Raw genomic sequence first — 17006 nt, forward strand, 5'->3', positions numbered from 1 at the left:
ATGCCCATACAATAGTGACAATGATGTTGACAAGAAGAATAAGAAGAAGGAAAAGAAGGAAAAGAAAGAGAAGAAGGACACGATGACCTTCAAGAAGAAGAAAAAGGGTGGTTCATATGTGTTTACTTAGGATAGTGATGCTTCCTCAAGTAATGATGATGATAGTGATGATGACAAGACTACCAAGAAGAAGGCACTTCTAAGCATTGCTATCAATGAAAAGCCTTCTCTCTTCGACACTCCATCATGCTTCATGGCTAAGGCCACTAAGGTACAAACTTGTGATGATGGAAGTGATGAGGAACATGATAATGAAAATGAAAGTGATAGTGATGATGATGAACCAACTAAGGATGAACTACTTGACATGCTAGATGATGCTAAAGAACACTTTGACATTAAAAGAAGGGAATGCAAAAGCTTGCGTAAGGAACTAAAAGCCCTTAAGCAAGCCTTTGATGAGCTCAATGCATCTCATGAGAGGCTAGAGGAAGCCCATGAGAAGCTTGGCAAGGCTCACAAGAAGCTTGAAAAAGCTCATTCCTCTTTGCTTAATGAGCAAAATGAGAAGAAGCATGTTGAGACATATGATGTAGGCTTAACTTATGATATAATTGATGAATCATTCTATAAGCCTATCATTGTTGCTCCCACTAACCCTTCTTGTAGCACTTCTACTTCCACCTCATCTAGTAGTGATGGTTTCACATGTGATACCTCACTAATGGTTGAGAATGAGACCCTCAAGAAGGAGATCAATGAGCTCACTCACACCTTGGCTAAAGCCTATGGTGGTGAGGACCGCTTGCTTATGTGCTTAGGTAGCTAAAGAGCTTCTCTCTATAAAGAGGGATTGTGCTATATCCCCAAGAAAGGCAAGGCAGGCCTTTGCTCCTCACAAGACTAGTTTTGTGAAGAACAATGGTCGATTTTGTACTAGTTGCAAGCAAGTTGGTCATAAAGAGCATGAATGCAAGAACAAGAGCAAAAATGCCAATGTATCCTCAATAAAGATTAATTCTTTCTATGTGCTTACTAAGGGTACAAATGGTGTAAAAGCTAAGTTCATTGGTACACCATGGATGGGCTCAAAGAAGGAAGCCATTTAGGGTGCCAAAGAGCTTGGTCACTAACCTTAAAGGACCCAAGCAAGTTTGGGTACCTAAAAAGAATTGATCTTCTTTTGTAGGTCAATTACAAAACTGGAGGAAGACATTAGGTTCTCAATAGTGGGTGCACTCAACACATGATCAGGTGATGCAAGAATGTTCAACTCAATCAACACCAATGGCAATGATGGTTATGATAGTATTACATTTGGTGATAATGGAAAAGGTAAGGTCAAGGGGCTTGGTAAGATTGCAATATCCAATGACATGAGCATTTCCAATGTGTTGCTAGTAGAGAGCTTGAACTTCAATTTACTATTCATGGCTCAATTGTGTGATCTTGGATTCAAATGCATATTTGGGGTAGATGATGTAGAGATCATAAGTGTAGATGGCTCTAACTTGATCTTCAAAGGCTTTAGATATGAGAATCTATACTTGGTTGATTTCAATGCTAGTGAAGCTCAATTATCTACATGTTTGTTCTCTAAGTCTAGCATGGGTTGGTTATAGGCATAGAAGGCTTGGTCATGTTGGAATGAAACAATTGAATAGATTGGTTAAGCATGACTTGGTTAGAGGCTTGAAAGATGTAGTGTTTGAGAAAGATAAGCTTTGTAGCTCTTGTCAAGCCAAAAAAAATAAGTTGGAAACACCCATCCTAAGAAAAGCATGATGAGCACTAGTAAAGCATTTGAGTTATTACACATGAATTTGTTTGGGCCAACACAATACACTAGCATCGGTGGAAACAAATATGGCTTTCTGATAGTGCATGATTATACTAGATACACTTGGGTATTTTTTCTAATGGACAAAAGTAATGTGTTTGCAACATTCAAATCATTTGTCAAAGGCATTCACAATGAGTTTGAAACAACCATCAAGAGAGTTAGAAGTGACAATGGTAGTGAGTTCAAGAATACTAGAATTGATGAGCTATGTGATGAATGTGGAATTAGACATCAATTCTTGGCCAAGTACACTCCACAATCAAATGCCTTGTTGAGAGGAAAAATGGAACACTCATTGATATGGCAAGGTCTATGTTTAGTGAGTACAATATGAGTCAATCTTTTTGGGCCGAAGCTATCAACATGGCTTGCTACTGTAGTAACCATCTCTATTGTTACCCATTAAAAGAGAAGACACCATATGAGCTCTTGAATGGTAGAAAGCCCAACATTGCATATTTTTAGGTCTTTGGTTGCAAATGCTATATCTTAAAGAAAGGCATTAGATTGGGCAAGTTTGACAAGAAATGTGATAAAGGATTCCTACTTGGATACTCAACTACAAGCAAAACATATAGAGTTTGGAATTTGGATAGTGGTACTCTTGAGGAAGTTCATGATGTTGAATTTGATGAAACCAAGGGTTCACAAGAAGAGAATGAGAGCTTGGAGGATGTTAGAGGCATTCAACTTTCAAATGCTATGAAGAACATGGATGTTGGTGAATTAAGGCCTAGGCAAGTGAATGATGATGATCAAGTGCAAGTGCTCTCTAACTCAAATGTGCAAGATGATACAAATCAAGCTAGTACAAGTGGCTCTCATGATAATGAACAAGATCAAGTGGCTAGTGCATAATCTCAACCCAATGATAAAGCAAGTGCAATCAATCAAGTTTAATACTCCAACCAACCAATATTGCAAGGGATCATCCATTGGACACTATAATTGGAGATATTTCTAGAGGTGTACAAACAAGATCAAGATTGGCTTGATTTTGTGAGCACTTCGCATTGGTGTCATCCATTGAACCAAAGAAGATAGATGAAGCATTGAAGGATGTTGATTGGGTGAATGCTATGCATGAAGAATTGAATAACTTCCTAAGAAATCAAGTATGGGAATTAATAGAGAGACCAAAGGGACACAATGTGATTGGAACCAAATGGGACTTTAGAAACAAGCAAGATCAAGATGGGATAGTAGTAAGGAACAAAGCAAGATTGGTAGCACAAGGATACACACAAATTGAAGGTCTTGACTTTGGAGAAACATATGCCCCGGTTGCTAGATTGGAAGCAATTTGAATTTCACTAGGCTATGCTTGTGCCCACAACATCAAACTCTATCAAATGGATGTCAAGAGTGCATTTCTCAATGGTTACATCCACGAAGAAGTATATGTTGAGCAACCTCCCAGGTTTTAAAGATGACAAAAAGCCTGACCATGTGTGCAAGTTAAAGAAGGCATTGTATGGCTTGAAGCAAGCACCTAGAGCATGGTATGAGAGATTGAGGGATTTTCTACTCTCTAAGGAGTTCATGATGGGCAAGGTTGATACCACACCTTTCACCAAGAAAATTGTCAAAGACTTATTTGTATTGCAAATCTATGTTGATGACATCATATTTGGATCAACCAATCAAGACTTTTGTAAAGAGTTTGAAAAGATGATGGCTAACGAGTTTGAAATGTCTATGATTGGAGAGTTAAGTTACTTCCTTGGTCTTCAAATCAAGCAATTGAAGAATGGTACATTTGTGAGTCAAGGCAAGTACATCAAAGACATGCTCAAGAAGTTTGGCATGAGTGACAGCAAAGTCATTAGTACACCAACTGAGAACAAATGGCAACTTGGATAGTGATGCAAGTGGAAATATTGTGGATCTAAAATTGTATCGGTCTATGATTGAAAGCCTACTCTATGTGACCGCATCAAGACTGGATGTCATGTTTAGTGTATGCATGTGTGCAAGATTTCAAGCCTCACCAAGACAAAGTCATTTGAAGGCTACAAAGAGAATATTGAGGTACTTGAAGCATATGCAAAATGTTAGTTTATGGTATCTCAAAGGAGTAAAGTTTGAGCTAGTTAGTTACTCCGACTCAGATTATGCGGGATGCAAGGTTGAAAGGAAGAGCACCTTAGGGCACATGTCAATTGTTGGGAAGATCACTTGTTTCAGTGGTCATCAAAAAGCAAAATAGTGTTGCATTATCAACCGCCGAAGCCGAATACATATCCACTGGTAGTTGTTGTGCACAAATACTTTGGATGAAGGCCACCTTGAATGACTTTGGAATCAAGTTCAAGAAAGTGCCATTGCTATGTGACAATAAGAGTGCAATCAAGTTAACCAACAACCCAGTTCAACATGCAAGAACAAAGCACATTGATGTCCGCCATCATTTCATAAGAGATCACCAACAAAAAGGGGGACATTTGCATTGAAAGTGTGGGCACCGAAGATCAACTTGCCGATATATTCACCAAGCCATTAGATGAGAAAAGGTTTTGCAAGCTAAGGAATGAGTTGAACATATTGGATTTATCAAATCTGTGTTGATGCACCCCCCCCCCCCCTTGGCAAATGTTCCTAGATTAAACCAAATTTGGGAAAATGATTCTCACCCTATTGATTGACTTTGATAATCTCAACCTATCTACATTTTGAACCTTTGTGGTCATTGATGACAAAGGGGAGAAATAGTGTACAAAGATAGTGAAAAGACAACAAAGGGGGAGAGAAACAAAGATATAAGTGATAGGGGGAGAATTTGACATAGGGGGAGAGATATGACAAAGGAAGGGGATCAATTAAAATTTTGAGCACACAAGTAGGGGGAGCAAGCTCATGAACTTGTATGGTGCATTTCATATACTTGCTTGCATGGCACAAGTTTTAAATTTCAATATTCATGCTTGTGTGGTGTATGCTAGTTGTAGGTTTGGATGATGAAATGAAAAACTAGCATGCATAGGTTAAAGTAACTAGACTCATGCTCATATTATAAAAACTAGACCCTTGCTTCTAATGTTCATCTCATGGGGTATTCTAGTTTTTGTGTATGTCTAGTTACTAATGGTGCTAAGGATGGTATATTGGTGCACTCCGATTGGTATCACTGCTTTCAAAGGTCCATCTCTTATACCTTAGCATCATTTGGTAGACATTGACTCCTACATTTCCTATCTAAACATATGTGCAAGCTACTATCCAAACTCTTAGCACATATGTAAGGGGAGCAATTGCTACCATTCAGGTGTTCATGAAACTTGTCCATATCCTTTTACACATGGTAAATATGCTTGGGCAAGCAACATGGACTCAATTGAATTTCTATTCATATATTTGTGAAAGGGTTGTCATCAATTACCAACAAGGGGGAGATGGAGATTGAGAGCTCTAGTTTGATTTTGGTGAATTGATGAAACCCTATGTGCTAAACTAGTTTACCAAAGTGATTATGAGATAGGTGGCACATTCCAAGTGGTGAAGAATATGAAGATCATGACATAATGATGGTGATGCCATGGTGATGATAATGGAGACGGGGATCCCGATCTTCAGTCAGGTGATGGTAACTATCAGTTGTGGCGGAGAATGACACACCGATCCGGCTTCAGATCGAAAGATCGAACCCTGCAATCTTAGCACCATAGCTCCTCTGGTTATCAACCAAGTCACAGACTAGGTTGACCTCACCAAGAAGGCTAATCCCTGCCTGTGCAACGAAGAACACAAGCAAGAACAAGAAAGAACGCAACCAAATTGCAGATGAAAGATTAATCTCATGAGTTGGGGTCTCACAAACCGAAGAACGGCGAAACTATTTCTTGACAGAATAATCTAAGCAAAACCCAAAACCCTAATGGAGGGGCAGCGGCTGTTTATGAAGACTCTAGGGTCATGAAAGACCCCTGGACGTGCCCCTAATGGGCCCAAACTCGATACATGGTCCAACGGACCAAAAGACGGTGTCGCAGCACCCTGGCAGATTCTGGACGCTGACTTATTTCGACGATTCCCATTGATTCCGAATAGCTTTTGATGTGAAACCACTTGGATTGGCTTCCTTATCAAATTAGTTTTCCATCCATATGTGGATCATCGAAAACGGAGTCCGGATGCGTCCTGGGTGACCAGTTTAAGGCAGACTGGTCTTGGAGGCCGAGGCAGACTCGAATTCGTGTTGGACTTGGGCCTCCGGCTTGTGTTGGACGTCCTTGCTGGTCATCATCACCTCCTCCACGTCCTCTTAGTCCCTCTTGACCCTCTCCAATGTTCCTAAGCAAGATAACATCATTAGGTAGTAGTCTATTCTCAAAAGTATGAAAAGGATCACTTAAGAACGAGCTCACCTATAAATTGAGTTGACGCATTCGAGCCCGGGTCATTGGACCTTGCATGACGGTTGGAGGATCAGCTGGTACATCCAAAGGAGTGATGTCCTCATCATCCTCCCCCTCTTGAATTGGAGTCATCCTCAACTCAAGCTCATCTTCTTCTCCCAAATAAGGTTTCAAATCTCCCAAATAAGGTTTCAAATCTGCCATGTTAAATGTGGGACTAACCCCGAACTCGGGTGGCAACTCAAGTTTGTATGCATTATCATTTATTTTTTCAATAATCTTATAAGGACCAGCTGCTCTTGGCATTAATTTAGGACTTACATAGCTTAGGAAATCTATCTTTTCTTAAATGTAACCAAACCAAATCACCTGGTTCAAGTTTAATCTCTTTTCTACCTTTACTACCAGCAATTCTATACTTTTCATTCATTCTTTCAATATTTGCTTTAGTTGTTTCATGCAACTTACGAATAAAATCAGCACGCATCTCTAGCATCACTATGTATTCTCTTAGTGGTAGATAAAGGCAAAAGATCAATAGGAGCACGGGGGTTAAAACCATACACTACCTGAAAAGGACTTACCTTGGTGGTGGAATGTTCCACCCTATTATATGCAAACTCCACATGCGGCAAACACTCTTCCCACATCTTCAAATTGCGCTTCAAAATGGCTCTCAACATGGTGGACAATGTTTCGATTCACAACCTCAGTTTGTCCATCAGTTTGGGGATGACATGTTGTAGAAAACAGCAGATTGGTCCCCAATTTATTCCACAACGTGCACCAAAAATGACTCAAGAATTTTGCATCATGATCTGAAACAATAGTAGAAGGCATACCATGCAAGCGAACAATTTCTTGAAAGAAAAGGTCAGCAATATGAACAGCATCGTCGCTCTTATGACAAGGAATAAAATGCTGCCATCTTAGAAAAATGATCAACCACCACAAAAATACTATCCCTCCCCCTCTTAGTCCTTGGCAATCCCAACACAAAATCCATAGATATATCTACCCAAGGAGTAGAAGGAACATGAAGAGGCATATACAAACCATGTGGGTTCAATCGCGACTTAGCTTTTTGACATGTGGCACACCGAGCCACGTACCGCTCCACATCACGCCTCATCCTAGGTCAAAAGAAGTGTGTGGACAGCACCTCCTCCGTCTTCTTGGCACCTAAAATGTCCCATCAATCCGTCTCCATGTGCCTCCTACAACAACAAAAGACTGAACGGAACCAACTAGGAATGCATAGGCGGTTAGCTCTAAACAAAAACCCATCGCTGATCATAAACTTATTCCATGTGCGTCCCTCTCTACAATTAAGCAACACATCCTTAAAATCAGGATCAAGCGCATATTGTTCTTTAATGGATTGAAGACCAAAAATCCAGCAATCAAGTTGAGACAGCAATGTATACCTTCTAGACAAAGCATCAGCAATCACATTATCCTTCCCTTTCTTGTGTTTGATAATATAAGGAAAAGACTTAATAAATTCAACCCATTTAGCATGCCTATGATTCAGATTATTTTGAGAGCGAAGATACTTAAGCGATTCATGATCAGAATGAATAACAAATTCTTTAGGCCACAAATAATGACTGCCAAGTCTCTAAAGAACGAACAAGTGCATACAATTCTTTATCATACGTGGAATAATTAAGAACAGGACCATGTAATTTTTCACTAAAGTAAGCAACAGGTTTACCATCTTGCATCAAAACACCACCAATGCCAACTCCACTAGCATCACATTCTAGTTGCAGCAATGGTGCGTGTGTAAGCTTGTCCATTCAAAGTGTCAAAGGACTCCTCATGTGCCTCTCCCCAATGAAACACCACTCCTTTCTACGTCAACTCATGCAATGGGGCAGCAATGGTGCTGAAATCTTTGACGAAGCAGGCGGTAGAATCCTACAAGACCAAGAAAACTCCTCACCTATGTGACGGTTTTCAGGAACCGGCCAGCTCTTTATGGCTTCAATTTTCATCTCGTCCACCTCAATTCCCTAGTGGAGTTACAACATAGCCAAGAAAAGAAACTCGATCCGTGCAAAAGATGTACTTCTCAAGGTTACCAAATAAACGTGCATCACGTAAGGCATTAAAAACAGCACGTAAGTGATCCATATGTTCATCAAAAGACTTGTTGTAAATCAATATATCATCAAAGTAAACTACCACAAAATGACCAATAAAAACTCTTAAAACCTCATTCATTAAGCGCATGAAAGTGCTAGGTGCATTTGTCAAACCAAAAGGCATAACTAACCATTCATACAACCCGAATTAGGTTTTAAATGCAGTTTTCCATTCATCTCCGAGTTTCATTCTAATCTGGTGGTAGCCACTTCGCAAGTCAATCTTAGTGAAAATTATAGAACCACACAACTCATCAAGCATGTCGTCTAGCCTAGGAATAGGATGATGATACTGAATAGTAATATTATTGATGGCTCTACAATCAACACACATACGCCAACTTCCATCTTTCTTAGGAACCAAAAGTACAGGAACGGCACAAGGACTAAGGCTTTCACGTACATACCCACAGTCCAAAAGGTCTTGGACTTGCCGCTGAATTTCCTTAGTCTCCTCAGGATTGGTTCGATATGCAGCTCGGTTGGGCAAGGTCGCTCTCGGAATCAAATCGATTTGATGCTCTATCCCTCTCATAGGTGGTAGCCCCGGGGGTATCTCAGCTGGAAAAATGTCCTCATACTCCTACAAAAGGTTAGTGATAGCAGGAGGTACCGAGCTAACAATATCATCAAGTGAAAACATAGCTCGTTTGCATACCAAAGCATAGCAAATATCATCATCAGAAATTTCAGCAAAGTCACATTTTGTTGCAAGCATAACACCACCCTTCAATTTAATCCCCTCAGCCTTAGAAATAGATGTAGACTTATCCTTTTTAGGTGGGAAAATAGAATTAGCAACTTGCTGATTTTAGATTGAACATCATTCAAACTAGCAGCGCGTTCTCTATCAGCTTGTACAATTTGAGCAGGGGTCAAAGGTACCAAAGTAATTTTCTTTCCTTTATGCACAAAAGTGTATTTATTACTTCTACCATGGTGTGTAGCATCATTATCATGTTCCCAAGGATGACCCTAATAAAAGTGAACAAGCTTGCATAGGTACCACATCACAATCAACTAGAATCAGCATAAGAACCAATGGAAAATGAAACTCTGCAAGTTTGTGTTATCCTTTGCTTTACCAGAATCATTTAGCCACTGAATATGATATGGATGTGGGTGTGGGCGTGTGGTTAAGCTAAGCTTCTTGACTAAATCAGAACTCACCAAATTGTTACAGCTACCTCCATCAATAATAACACGTGCTCGACGGTCGCTGATGACGAAGAAAATCTGGAACAAGTTATGGTGTTGTAGCTTCTCAGGTTGCTAGACTTGTGAGCTGAGCACCCGCTGTACAATAATGCTCCTATAGGACGCCGTGGCCTCGTCACCAAGGACTTCACCTGTCCTCCTCATCTGCATCTTGGTCTTCTTCATCCTCAATGTCAGAGGTGCTGATGTAACCATCTTCTGTAGCAATATATGCCCACTGACTTGGGCAGTCCTTCTGCACATGGCCAATGCCATGGCAGCGGTGGCACTGAATACCCGAAGTGCATCCCGTCGATGCAACGGATGAGGAACTCTTGGTAGGCACCTGCAAAGAATTTTTACCTAAATCTGAAGGTCATGCGGGAGGTGTCTTAGGTGTAGCGGAAACTCCAGAGGCTGTTGGTCACTTGCTCGCTGGTGGAGGCGTCCGGAAAGTGGTTGGCTTGGTCAGCCCCGAAGATGGTGCTGAGCATGGCGTGTATGTGCTGGTGCTAACCTTGCTCTTGCCCTGCTGTTCACGCCCCTACAATTCCTTTTCTACAAGCATAGCAAACTGAAATAACTGGTTGACAGTGTTAAATTCTTTATAATCAACAATGTCCTGAATGTCACGGCCTCAAACCAGAATAAAAACGACAAATGGCATCTTCGTTTCCCTCTACAACACTACAGGCGCATCAATCCCTTTTAGGAGCTCACCATAGTAATCCTATACAGATTTATCTCCTTGTTCTAAATGCATCAATTTCTTACGCAAGTCTCTATGATAAGAAGGAGGAACAAAATGATCACGCATAGCTACCTTAAGTTCTTCCCATGTACCAGGTAAAGCATCCTGTGCAGCTAGCCCATTCCACCAAATAATGGCAAAATCCTTAAACTCACTAGTAGCTTGTCTAACTCTATGCTGCTCAGGTACAAGGTGGGCACTAAACTTTTGTTCTACCATCATCTCCCAATCAAGATATCCCTCAGCATCATAATGACCCGAAAAAGATGGTATTGTGAACTTAATCTTAGCATAAGGATCATCGGGCACATGGTGATTATTACCTTGACGGTGGTGGTGGTGGACACCACCCATACCTATCGTGTTGCGGCGAAGACATTGCCGTAATCTCTCTTGTCGGATAGCTGCTCGACCTATGTTTCCAGCTGGCATCATGCACCATGTCTTGACCATTGGTGTTGCTACCTGGAAACGTCGTTGTTGCCCGCCACAAAGGTTTCCAACTCAGTAACCTTGTCGGTTAGCGTGGAAATTCGCTTGTCCAATCTCTCCATGCTATTGCCAATGGTGAGTTCAATGAGTGCAGTCAGTGACGGCCTTCCTGATGGCCTCATTCATCCTTTTTTAGGCATCCTCTATAATAGCTTGTAGTTGCTCTTGGCTAACACACTCGCTGAAACCCTTAGGATTGTTATCTGCAGTCTGTTCACCTCCTACCATTGAAAACACAAAAATAGGAACAAACAAGGTGAAAGTTATCCCTACCAAATGACTATGTGGTTGTAGTGGTGTCACTTTTCACAGCAAGTGGAAGCATCTTACCAAGCTCTTACCAAGTTCTTACCAACGCAAGCAGTGGGCGGTACAACCGGCGGCTGGTTCGTGATACCTATGAGGTAGTGGTACCAAAATTGCTAAGGCCCTTTGTCTGTACTGATCTGAAGAATTTGTGGAGCTTGGAAGGACAAACAAAGAGTAATATGTATATCTAGGCACACAAGTCAGTAATAAGAAAGTAATGCTGAATTATAGTCCAAAGTACTTGTTCTTGTTGCTGGTCTAAAGTGTTGCAAGTACCAGGTTGTGACAAAAGTATGGTGGATAGCAAGGTGATAGGTATGAGAAAAACAAGTATGGTGGATGGAAACAGCAACACAAACAAGGAACCAGACAGCACACGCAAACACAGCTCACTTTGGGCTTCTCTATGTGCTCCTCTAGATATTGTTCCTCTTTTGCCCCTCTCTTTTTCTATTTTTTGGGCTGCGGTTGTTTTTTTTTGGGAAATTTTGACTTTTTTATTTTATTTTTTTGATATTTTTCCTTTACTTAGGAGCACAAAAGCAGTAACCACAGAAAATATGAGCTCAAACAAGTGTAAGACGTGGCCTGTGGAATTTTTAGAAAACTGGATGAAAATCAACAAAAACCTTGTGACCACGAAACGAGGATCTTGTGACCACTTTTTGGCCAATCTAAAAATTCCGAACCCCAATAAAGCAGGGAATGGACGGATCCAAAATTTTTTCTGATCGATTTGCATATATGGAGCATCGAAAATAGAGTTCGTATGCAAAAACTGGACCTGTTTTAAGAATTGGCTCCGAATTAGAGGATAAAACGGGAACAATGTGTGCAAAATTGGTCACAACAGTCAAGATTTGATGGAAACGATGGGGGGAAAACACACGAACTAGACTCTAACATGACCTAACCAGCAACAAGACCTCAACCAGGACACAAACTCAACACGACGGACTCTGAAACTAAAATATGCAAAGGCTATGGCGCGGAAGGTTCTAGGATAGGAAAAAGAGTATGGCACTGGACTATGGGACGAATACAAAACACACAAACTAGGGAATAAAAGTGAACCTGATGGTATACCTTAGCTCTGATTACCACTTAACTGGAGATGGGGATCCCGATCTTCTGTCAGGTGATGGTAACTATCGTTGTGGCGGAGAATGACACACCGATCCGGCTTCAGATCGAAAGATCGAACCCTGCAATCTTAGCACCACAGCTCCTCTGGTTATCAACCAAGTCATAGACCAGGATTGACCTCGCTAAGAAGGCTAATCTCTGCCTACGCAATGAAGAACACAAGCAAAAACAAGAAAGAACGCAACCAAATTGCAGATGAAAGATTAATCTCACGAGTTGGGGTCTCACAAACCGAAGAACGGTGAAACTGTTTCTTGACAGAATAATCTAAGCAAAACCCAAAACCCTAATGGAGGGGTAGCGGCTGTTTATGAAGACTATAGGGTCGTGCAAGACCCCTGGACGCGCCCCTAATGGGCCCAAACTCGATACATGGTCCAACGGACCAAAAGACGGTGTCGCAGCACCCTGGCAGATTCTGGATGCTGACTTGTTTCAACAATTCCCGTTGATTCCGAATAGCTTTTGACGTGAAACCACTTGGATTGGCTTCCTTATCAAATTAGCTTTCCATCCATATGTGTATTATTCAAAACGGAGTCCGGATGCGTCCTGGGCGACCAGTTTAAGGTAGACTGGTCCTGGAGGCCGAGGCAGACTCGAATTCATGTTGGACTGGGCCTCCGGCTTGTGTTGGACATCCTTGCTGGTCATCATCACCTCCTCCACGTCCTCTTATTCCCTCTTGACCCTCTCCAATGTTCCTAAGCAAGATAACATCATTAGGTAGTAGTCTATTCTCAAAAGTATGAAAAGGATCGCTTAAGAACGAGCTCACCTGTAAATTGAGTTGACGCATTCGAGCCTGGGTCATTGGACCTTGCATGACGGTTGGAGGATCAGCTGGTACATCCAAAGGAGTGATGTCCTCATCAGATGATTAGTGCTTGGACTTGGAAAAGAAGAAAGAGAAAAACAAAAAGCTCAAGGCAAAGGTGAAATTGATAGGAGCTTTTCGTTTTGGTGATCGAGACACTTAGTGAGTGTGATCACATTTAGGATCGATAGCCGTACTATTAAGAGGGGTGAAACTCGTATCGAAATGCGGTTATCAAAGTGTCACTAGATGCTCTAACACATTGCACATGCATTTAGGATCCAGTGGAGTGCTAACACCCTTGAAAATATTTGTGAAAATATGCTAACACATGTGCACAAGGTGATACACTTGGTGGTTGGCACATTTAAGCAAGGGTAAAGAAGATAGAGTTGAAAAGGAGTTAGTCACGCTGGTCACAGAGTGACCAGACATGTCCAATATTGGGACCTGAACACGGTCTGGTAGTTTATCCAGTCTTGGGGTAGTCAGACAGAAGTGATCGGACATGTCTAGGAATTAGGACCGAACTCGTCTGATATTTGGACCCAAGATGAGCAAGCTAAGTGAAAGTGACCTGGACTCTGGCAAAGTGGAGTGATCGGACGCTGATGAGTTACTGTCCAGCATTAGGTCAAAGTGATATAGCCCGATGTAAGATTGCAGAGAGCGACCGGACGCATCCGGTCGCCACACCAACTGCATCCAGTGTGAACCAGCAAGTCTTGGGTTTTTAGCGCAATAATTCATCAGATGCTAGGAGCGTCCAGTCCAGTGTGATCAGATGCATCCAGTTGGCCCAGAGCGGCTCTAGAAGCTCTCTGGACTTGACCTAACGCTGTGTCTCCTAGGTCCGGTCATTTTCTAACAGCGCGCCTGATCACGTAGTATTACTATGCACAGAGATAGCCATTGGGCACCAATGGCTAAACAATTTGAAAGGGACACGTGGCAGTCAGGCTGCAACCAGACATAGTGACCAGACGCGTCCGGTCACCACACTAGACACGTCCAGTGCACATGACCTACGCGTTCGGTCAGTCACACAGTCAGCCCAATAATTGAGCCAACGGCTCTATTGTTTGAGGTGTCTATAAATATCGTTTAGGCTGGCTCTAGCTCACTCTCTTGGCCATTTGCATTAACATAGCAATCTTGTGAGCTTAGCTAAAGCCCTCCCACTCATCTCCATCATTGATTCATCATCTTTGTGAGATTGGGAGTGAATCCAAGTGCATTGATTGAGTGTTTGCATCTAGAGGCCCTTGGTGTTCGTGTTTTGCTGCGGGGTTCGCTTGTTACTCTTGGTGGTTGTCGTCACCTAGATGGCTTGGAGTAGTGAGGATCACCGAGCGGAGGTTGGTGATTATCTTCGGCTCTGATCATGGTGATTGTGAGGGGTTCTTGACCTTTCGTCGGTGGAGAGTCTAAAGGTACTCTAGTAAATTGCTCATGGCTTATGTGATCCTCATTTTGTGTTGTTGTGTGGCACCCTATTGAGGGTTTGGCAGTGTGATGCCAATTAGTGCGTGAACCTCTAAGTGAGTGAATCACCACAACGGGGACTAGTTTGCCATTCAAGCAAGTGAACCTTGGAGGAAAAATCATTGTGTCTTGATTGTCTCCTTGGTATTCACTCATTGGTCACTTGTCACGGTGGTATACCTCTCTACCACTCTCTTGTATTTCATTATACATTCACTTGGATAGAGCTAGTGGTAGTTAAGACTAGGTAGTGTATCATTTAATTGTATTACTCTCACTAGGTTGATCACCTAGGTGTATATTAGTGACATAACTTTGTTGTGATATACTAGAGATCATAGAAAATAGAATTAGGGTAGGTGGCTTGCAACCCTAAGTATAGTGCTAGCGCAAAATTCGGTTCGCCATCTTATTGACTAATCATTTGTCTTAGTGTTGTTGTAGAAATTTTTGATAGGCTATTCACCCCCTCTAGCCATTAGGACCTTTCATGTGGTTATGAAGGAAGGGCAAGCTCTATTCTTAATCGTCCTTAGTAATATCCCTTATGTGTAGATATAAAGATGATCTTAGCCATGATTACTAGGTGTAATTGCGCTAATCAATGTATGCTTTGACTTGTAATTAAGAATGACTTAGGAATTATTCCTCTAATACTCTACCTGACCATGCTAATGCCATAGAAAGGAGTACTCTGAGTGATTTATCGTCATCATTGATCAATACTTTTCATATCTCTTATCCTATGACTTACCCCTGTTATGAGTAGAATATTGGTTATGGTTTATTTCTTCATCAATGGTATAAGTTATCAATACTTGTCCATGCTAGACCTTCCCTGTGGTAAAATATAAATAATGATACCTGGAATACTCTCGGGTAAAGTGCTACAATGGTATAATTATCTATGTGCTTGCAGATTCCTTTTCATTCATATATCTTTATATTCTTTCTAGTCACATAAAATGATAAAGAACTACTTAGTATCATTCTAGTAGTGATGCTAGGTAGTACCAACAAGCATCTCTAGCACAATCACTAGGGATGACAACCTAGTAAAGTAATGTTAGGAGATGTAGGTAATTAATAGGTGGCTACTAAAACAAGTGACAAGTTAATAAATACCAACAAGCATTTCTGGCGCTGTTGCCGTGGAAGGTAGCTAGACAAAGGAAGTATTGATAAACTTATGCTTATTGATGTGATTGAGATAAACCACTGACCTCTGCTCAAACAGGCTTATCCTTGTTTTGTCTACTTGTGTATCTTATGCAGGGTAATGTATGATTGGTTTTAACCTTCCAACAAACTACGTTGAAGATCTCGAAGCATTAATCAAGAGAACTAGAGCCAAACTCAAGAAAGTCCAAGCTTTAGAGTCAGAAGACAACCGGATAAGGCAAAGCTTAACACCAAATTTTAAAGCCATGGCTAACAAGCCTCTTCATGAATTCTCTGCTCCAGCCACTGCCAACATCCGTACTGGACCTAGTGTCAATGTTGGAGACAATGGATTCAAGCTCAAGCCAGCTCTCATCAACATGGTGCAAGCTAGCCAGTTTTATGGAAAGGCACATGAAGATGCGAGTGCACATCTCCAACACTTCTTGGAGATCTGTAGCACTTTCACCATCAAAGGAGTAACCAAGGACGCCATACTACTTCGCCTCTTCCCATTCTCACTCTTGGGGATGGCGAAGCAGTGGTTCTATGCCAACAAAGATAGAAATACTACATGGGATAACTGCTCCACTGCCTTTCTAGCCAAGTTCTTTCCCACAGGCAAGACCAATGCTCTGCATGGGAGAATTTCAAGTTTTTAGCAACAGCATGATGAATCTGTCCCTGAGGCATGGGAACACTTCCAAGACTACATTGCAGAATGTCCTCATCATGGGATGGAAAATTAGCTACTCATGTAGACCTTCTACCATAAGTTAACCAATAGTACCCATGAGACTTTGGATGCTGCTGCCGAAGGTGCATTTCTATCACTCACACTTCCAGTTGCAACAGCTCTTGTAGAGAAGATGGCCTCCAACCAAGGTTGGAATGAGGAACGAATTTAGACCCGCAAGAGAGGTGGAGGTATGCATCAACTCAAGGAGGTAGACATGTTGTCTGCCAAGATGGACCTGCTGATGAAGAAGCTCAAAGACAAAGCTAATAAGAAGAAAGAAGTCATGCACAATCATGATTCCTGCAAGACAAGTGAAGAGTGTGGAAATACTAGGCATTTAGGGAACAACTGCCCTGAAATTCATGAGGATATGAACTTTGTCAATAACAACTACTATCGTTCTCAACAAAATCAAGGATGAAACCAACAATAGAGGTCAAACTACCAAAGTAACTACCAAGGTAACCCTCAAGGTAACAATTACAATAACTTCAATCAACTATCCTTGAGAGAATTAATTGCTAGCCAATCTAGACTCATGGAAGGATTATCTAAGAAGGT

At 41.5% G+C, this 17006-nt stretch overlaps 1 non-coding gene across 1 annotated transcript; it reads right to left on the bottom strand.

The window, feature by feature from the left end:
• Positions 1-16336: 16336 nt before the first annotated feature.
• Positions 16337-16445, bottom strand: LOC136495112 (small nucleolar RNA R71). Its single transcript, XR_010768893.1, has one exon. It is a non-coding gene; the product is annotated as a small nucleolar RNA R71 (small nucleolar RNA).
• Positions 16446-17006: the final 561 nt, after the last annotated feature.

The sequence above is a fragment of the Miscanthus floridulus genome, chromosome 11 (genome assembly GCF_019320115.1).
Source record: "Miscanthus floridulus cultivar M001 chromosome 11, ASM1932011v1, whole genome shotgun sequence".
NCBI classification, from domain to species: Eukaryota; Viridiplantae; Streptophyta; class Magnoliopsida; order Poales; family Poaceae; genus Miscanthus; species Miscanthus floridulus.